Source organism: Athene cunicularia (genome assembly GCF_003259725.1).
Source record: "Athene cunicularia isolate RWA chromosome 3 unlocalized genomic scaffold, athCun1 chr3_part1, whole genome shotgun sequence".
Taxonomy (NCBI): Eukaryota; Metazoa; Chordata; class Aves; order Strigiformes; family Strigidae; genus Athene; species Athene cunicularia.
The window spans coordinates 93,041,973-93,049,575 of record NW_020799097.1 but is presented as its reverse complement, the minus strand read 5'-3'; positions in this window follow the sequence as shown (position 1 = coordinate 93,049,575).

Below are 7,603 nucleotides of genomic sequence, written 5' to 3'. Positions count from 1 at the left end.
TAAACAATCCCTTTTGTCCGAGGCAGGGTTGCACACAAGGGAAAAATCCAGTTGCAAGAGACATCACTTGTTCAGGCAACAGTAGCGGAACATCTCAGGATTGAAGTCAAGGGTTCTATCTAATGAAATACATGATCACCTGATCATTCAGACAGCAAAGCTGTCCTGGAGATATTTGCATGGGGTTTTGTGGTGTTTTTTGGGGTTTTTTTGATTTTTTTTTTCTGTAGTTCTGAGTATCTGTTTCTGCTCAATAATAGATTTTCATGTGGAAACACATTTTTCTCATTCCTCCATCCTCAATCTCAGATTCAAAGCAAGCAGATGGGAGGGAAGGAATTTAAAAGGACAGGGGATTAGAAAGAAGGAGGCTAGAAAAGGAGATGGACAGTAGAACAGGTGGGCATAAGTTCAGAGAGGAATTTAAGAGAATGGAAAAGATAAGAAGGCAAAAAACCTTGAGAAAGACATGTATGTCAGGGACTTAATTAAGAGTGTGCAGAGATGGATGCCAAAACTAGGGTATTTGCTTTGTCTGAAAGGAATTGATTTTGCAACTTTAACAACATAGGGATTGACTGTGGAGGGGAGCACCCTATAATTCTGTTATTAAGCTTCAGCAGGGCCAGGAGGACAAAAAGGAAAAAAAAAAAAGGGAATACCATTATCCAACAGGGTGTTGATTTTCAACAGTGGACATCCAAAATTACACAGCAGTAATTTCATCTATTTCCCTCTCTACCTTAGGACTGATGGTCTTTATTCCACATATTCCCCTCCTGTCTTAAGCATTCTCACTGTTTTTCAGAAGGTACTATGTTGCATTGCAGTTATGTGGAGAAAACCATCTCTTGTTAAAGCACAGTGGAAGTTTAATAGAGAAATTATACTGTTTAATTGAAAAGCTGCAAAATCATTCTAGAAACTTAAGGTCACACAGGTTTTAAGAGTGCCTGATGCCAGGCTTCTTAATTGTAGGTGTAATTTTCAGCTATATCTGAAATTCAAGGTAAATACTAAAATCAGGTATCTCAGTTCCACTTCTCTGCTATGTCCATGTTTCATCTGTCATTTTCTCTCCATTTTCAGCTATTCTGTCTTCTAACAAGATGCTCAGCCTCCCTCACGGGTATCACGAGTACTGCATGTGGAGATGAAGGACTTGCACAACAGCAAGATGCAGACTAACAGACTGGTACAGCCAAACGTTGTCGGATGCCTTTTGGAACAGGAATATTTCATCAAGATAAAATCATTTTCTTCTGCCAGAGGAAGAAACAAACTTGTGAACAGCCACAAAAACAAAAACCCTTGACTCTAATTGCCAAGGTTTAAAAAATAAAATAAAAAAGAAAATTTAAAAAAAATAAGGCATTCCACTGGCTAAGATGGAAAGAGATTCCAGCAAACAAGAGCCCATTCAGATCGGCATCCAGTCGACCTGTTCCGCTTTTGTGTTTTATTTTATAATTAGTTTTCTTTACACACACAGCATTTAAAGTTGAAATAACTGGGTCAGGAGACCAGACTTCCAAGACTGAGATCCTAATGAATACATCACTATCCATGAGGAAATGCAAGGCCAGTAGAGTGTCCTACATGCCTTTTTCCTGTGTAATAAATAACTCATTCTCATTCCCCACAACAGAGTATTTCAGAGGCCTAGTGGTTAGCCAGTCACAAGGTCTGAGCAATTACTGCTGTAGTGAGTGAAAAGCTTTAGAAGGGCAGCTACTACAGAGAATAAAACCTATGACCTCTCAAATGTAGTGGCCATAGTTGTCATAACCTTTGAAACCTCTGGACTGATGGCTTATCTGAGGTTAGACTGAGTGCCATTGTTCAGACAGCTACCTCTCAGGGACTTGATTTTCTTACATTACAGGCTATTTGTAATCATTGATGTGAAGATGAGTGGCAGGAACCAGGAGAGCAGAATTCTCCTCTAAAGTTAGCATCTCAGGCCCATTTTTCCATCACCTAACTGAATAAACAATGCACTGCAAAGTAATGATTCTCTGTCCAAAAACTCAAAGTTCTTCCAAGACTTTTTGGAAATGCAGCTTGGAAATTGGAAACACAGAAAACATTGGGAAGAGGACATGAGAGAACAGAGTGAATCTGCAAACAGCTCCTCTCTGTCTTTCTTTACAAGATGATTGCCAAAGATGTGAAAGAGAGAAATATTCAGTGAGATTTGGTTTGCTTAATCACAATTATCTTGTGATTTGAAAGAACTGAAGTGCCCAGGGGATCTGAAATAACAGGGAAGAGAGATACTTGTCAGATGCAAAATCTGGAAGTGACTTAACAGTATCTGAAAAAATATAGTCTTTGCTATAAGCATCTACAAATCAAAAATGCCAAAGCCCACAGAGACGCCCTGATGTTTTTATTATTTTGTTTTATTTTGTTTTGTGCCATTTTCTGCCTTGTGACTCTCAAACTTGATAAAGCTCTTTGGATACAAATTAACTTTCTCAGAGTGTTGTTTGTTACAGTTTTACTTACCTTGATGGGATGCTTAACAGACTGGTAGTTGGCTTGTTTCAGCAAAATAAGCCAAGAAATGAGCAGAAAATAAATCCTATGCTTGGTATACTAAGAACCTGGCTATAAACACTACCACCTAGTTTTGAAAGGGACAAGGCAGGTATACTTTACAGCCCCAACAGAATTTAATCGATTTCCAATTCACATCAAACTCTTCCAGCACAAGAATAGTCTTAAAGGTCTGTGATCTTGCTTATTGTTTTATTGGGATGTGGAGAAATTCTTTTTTTTTTTTTGATGAAAGTTCTTGCTTCAAAGAAATTAAATGAGAAATACTCATTTCATAAGATCACATGCCCAGCTGTTTAGCTAAATTAATTGCTGTTCCAAATATTGGGACTGATTCAAGAGAGCAAGACAGTACCTATATTGGAAAAGAGGCGCTTTTTTTGTTTGTTTTTGTTTTTTTTTTTTTGTTATGCTTAATAACAAAGTCAATATACGGCCATTTGGAGTTTACTTCTCCCCATTTGAAGACCAACACATTTCTCTTGGAGCAGGGAAAGTATAATTCCTTCTCTTAGAGTAGATTAAGACCCAGAACTGGACATGCACTTTGAGGAAAAGGAAGATCCTGTATTTTTTCCAAATACAGCTGAATTCTCAGGTTTGAGAATCACCCCACTGATCCAGTGCCTTATGCCTAGAGTGTTGGTAGTGCTGATATATAAGGTACAATCACATACCACCAATATACTTAACTTCACTCTGTAAAGTTAAGCAGGATTTCTTTAACATGGAAAGGAGGAACAGGAGATACTCATGGAAGGTGAGGGCATTGGCAGCCCAGGTTGTCTCTAGGAGAGGAAAAAGAAATCTCCTGGTGTTTTCTAACACTCAGGTACCTATTTTTACCATATCCTTCAATTCAGTCAATTATGAAAAAAATACAGGCATGCTAACAGATTAATCCCAAACCTACAACTGGAGCTGCCTGGGGCAGAATGAGCCCACAGAAAGTTAAGATGAGACAATGTATGGCCTTGTCTATACTTTCCTTTGGCTATGTCTGTATTGACCTTATTAGATGGGGTTGTTCTGTCACTATATTCATCCTTCTCACTGTTCTCAGGAATTAAACACGTTAAGCATCCAGTTAGACCAGCAAAGTCATGGTCAGCCCATAAACAGTCTGTTTACAGGGAACATTGCATAAAGAGTTGAACTGTGCAATCCTGCTCCAGATAAATAAGAGCTCAGCAGCTGTCTTGCACAGAACTTCTAGATAAAAAACAGGAGGGCACAAAGTGCTGCTATTCCTCCATTGTGTAATGCTGAAGGCGTGATGATATTTCACATAAAGCAAGAAAGCCAAGAGAGAAGGGTATGGTCATACATAAATGATAAGGTCAAGCTCACAGTAAAACTCTTTCCCTCCCTTCCTTTCTCTCTCCCTTTCTCCCTTCTTCCCCATCCTTCCCTTCTTTTCTTCCTTCTTTTTTTTCCCTTTTCTACTTATATCAGCCTCCAATTTTTATGCATTTCTCCATTTCCTTTCTGTAGTGTGGCTGTGCAAAACCATGGAAGCATAAACGTAGACTTACTTTTAATGTGTAGAATCAGTTGGACTACTTGGTATTCTACAGTCCATTACTCTAGATACTGCTCAAACAGAGAATGCTAAAAATTTAATGACTAAATATTAATGACATTGAACAAACAATTTTTCTTTTCTCATTGTTGTGAGCAGAAAAACTGTACAACATCAAAGAAAAACAGCAAAGGGGGAGTGTAATAAGATGAGGGAAGACAGGGTTTCTCCAGCACACAGAAGGTAAGGAGGAATAGAAGACAGTTTTGACACCTATTTTCTAATCAGCCTAGATTATTCCATGCCAATGATTTTCTGACCAATTTGATTAGAATGGCTGGTCTTGTTCAGATTTCTTCTGCATTTGTGAGAGGCTGCTAATTTTGTGGCAGCCTTGGCAAGTGTGTCTACAAAATCCATATTTGTAACTCTGTGTGGTTTTGACACATGCTTTTTAATTCCATGGGAGCAGTATGTCCTAGAGAACTATGGATGGTATTTTGTGCCAGCTACCAGGAAGGCTCTCATACCTCTTTCTAATGAGGAAAACAAACTATAACAGAAGCTTCTGCTGTATCAGCTCCCTAGGATTTCTCAAGTGCAAATAAGAATAATTATGCAGTTGTATGCTTTGAACTGAAAAATGCTATGACACTCACAAGCAACTTTAAGATGTCCTAAACTAGTCATTTGTACCTCACATGTGCCCTGAAGTTTAACAGTGAATCTCTATCCTCGTTACTTTCTTTAAAGGAGTGTCTGCATTGCTCACTAGCAATAAAAGCAGAGGGAGGATGTTCTGTTCTTGCAAGAAATAGACAAAACAATCATCGTGTCTTTGCAAAATCTAACAGTTATTTTGTACTCAATTTGCAGGAAGCTGGACATGGAGGCTTTCCCTTGGTTTACACTTAGACTAAGAGCTCCCGCAGTCTTTCCTAACAGCAGTCCCAGCATAAGCCCTGGCTCTTTTCCAGCCCCACATGAGGACAGGATCAGGTCTTCCACTCTGTCCTGGTTTCTGTTCAGGCATGTAGTCCAAAGTTTCAGAAAGATGTTGAGAAACTCTTAACAGATTCCTAGTTTGGACAATGAGGCAATTGTGATTCAGTGCGGCAGATTCATCCAGCTCACATGCTGTGCTCTCTCCTGATACTTTTTAATTATTATTATTTAATTATTAACATATCTTTAAAACGTTGTTCAGTGCTTATCTGAAGCATGAATAGCACTGGAAGTAGTCCAGCACTTTGCATTTTTGTATTGTTCTGGGATAGGCTTGGACTGGACTCTGCCCTTCAGCTACCCATGTGGGTGTAATTCTCCTTGGCAGGCACATGAGCTTTTACAAATGGCACAGTGCAGAGTCTCTTGAGGAAAGCTAGCTGAATGAGACCTTGAAATTAAGGTTGATATACGAGTGATTCCCACAGCCCTTCCCAAAGGGGGGTGAGTTTGCCTTTAGGCTTCCCTCCAGGGTGCTATCGGCCTTGCTGGGAGAGCCATTAGGTAAATGAGCCCCAGGTGTCCCACATGAAGTAAACAAAGGTTCGGTGTCCCACTTGGGGATAAAAGCTGGGACCACTTGCAGGAAGGGGCAGTGTCTGTCTGTGAGGTGGATGCACTTTGTAGAGTTTCCTGCTGGGGAAAGACCTCCTGCCTCCCTAGAACTGGGCTCCAGTTAGGTTTGGCTTTTGTAAACGTGGGCTGTGTAGAGATTCATTCTGTATGTGGCTTCCTTGGTCTTATGTATTTGGCTTCTTGACTTGGTTGTCTCCCATCCTTTCTATGGGAAGCTACATTTCACCATTTATTCCACCCATTGTTACTTGTGTGGTGTCGTTGTTGGGGTCAGTGGGATTGATGTTGATTATGTATAATCTGATTGATTTGCTTATACCCCCAGCGCTCACCCATGTGCTGAACCTTTTGTATCAAATACAATTTGGCTATTGGTTCATCTTTATGCTGGCTGTGTCCTTTATGCTAGGCCTGATAATTGGCAAAACAGACCTGTAAGGTGTTAAACATGAATTCAGCAAAATCTTTAAATAAATAAACAGCTAAATAAGGCATGGCTAGGTCAAAACAGAAGGTAGCAGTAGGCAGAGCAGGAAATGTCTTTCTTTGGAATTTGTACTACGGATTCAGTCTATGTTAAACAAGTGGATGTCTGCATAATGTCTAGAAAACAACTGAATGACCAGTGGCAAGAGTTTCTGTGGATCCTAAAGCTGTCTTGAGCTTCACTAGAGTGACAATGGTCTCTGCAGATAGATGAAGGTAAGTACTATTTTGCCATGCTTATATTATTATGTGCTTATTATTAAGCATGTAACTTTTTTTTTCTTTTTCTGAGATTGTAATAAATTCTGATCTTTATTCACTTTACATCCAATTAAACTTTTTTTCAGTTGAAAGGTTTGCTGAATTGAACAATTACTATGTTTAGTATGAAGCTAAAATGCTTTGTGTATTTCAGCCTTCATTATCACTTGCTGTTCAATTAAATTCAGGAAATCACTTAATTACAGTTATTCCAGTTCTACAGGGAGAAGTGATGCTTCATAAAACTAAATGTAAACATTAAGCTTGCTTCTACAGCCTTTGAAAACTGTAGTTAAAAAAAGTTTATTTTGCCTTACCTTTGTTGTTTTGATCTGTGTATATGTTACCTTGAAATCATACTGATAAGAATGGTTTCAGAATAGATACTTGACACATCACAGGTCATTCAAGTCTGTATTTCTTTTCGAATGGCTTCAGCTTTGGGGAAAAACAAATGCAATGTTGCAGTAAGTTTTCCTGTTAGTTTCCACCCAGCCTAAAGACTAAATGAAGTCTAGAGTCTAAATGCTTAAGACTGAATTGGACAGAAGAAGGTGTTTTGCTACAAAGCAAAGATTTAAGTAAATAATGAATGACACAAGCAATTATAAGGCCTAGTTACACATCAACAAGTACTGCACAGGTCAAACACTAAAGGATTAAGGCAGTGCAGAGAATCGTTAATGTTTTTGCAACAATTCCTTGCAAGTGCAAATACCCCTGACACAGCAATTTGGTAACAAAAAAAAAAAATTATCTAAAGCAGTAAAGCTATCGTAGAAGCAGCTTGGTGTATAAAACTGTGTTTTACTCTTAACATCTACAGGAATACGACTGCTGCACAGTTTCAAGACTAAGAGCAATGAAAGTCACTTTTTGGGAAACACATGTCTATTGGAAGAGTAGCTGACATGATCTGGAGAAGGGGATCCAGACAAATTTGGGGCACAAGCACCCTGTTTATGTGTGAAACAGGTTTAGAACAAATGTCTCAAGTTCAGGTTGGCAATGAGCAACCACGCTCTGCAGACCTATCGGCCAGAGGAAGTGGACAGTGGGCCACCATGTGTTTCATCACAGGCCTCTCTTCTGTGAAACTCTGGGAGCATGAGGGAAAGTTTATTCGGCTGGGAAATGGGAATATTGGGAGTTTATGCCCCATTTAGTTCCTGTGCCTACCTTCTGACAACG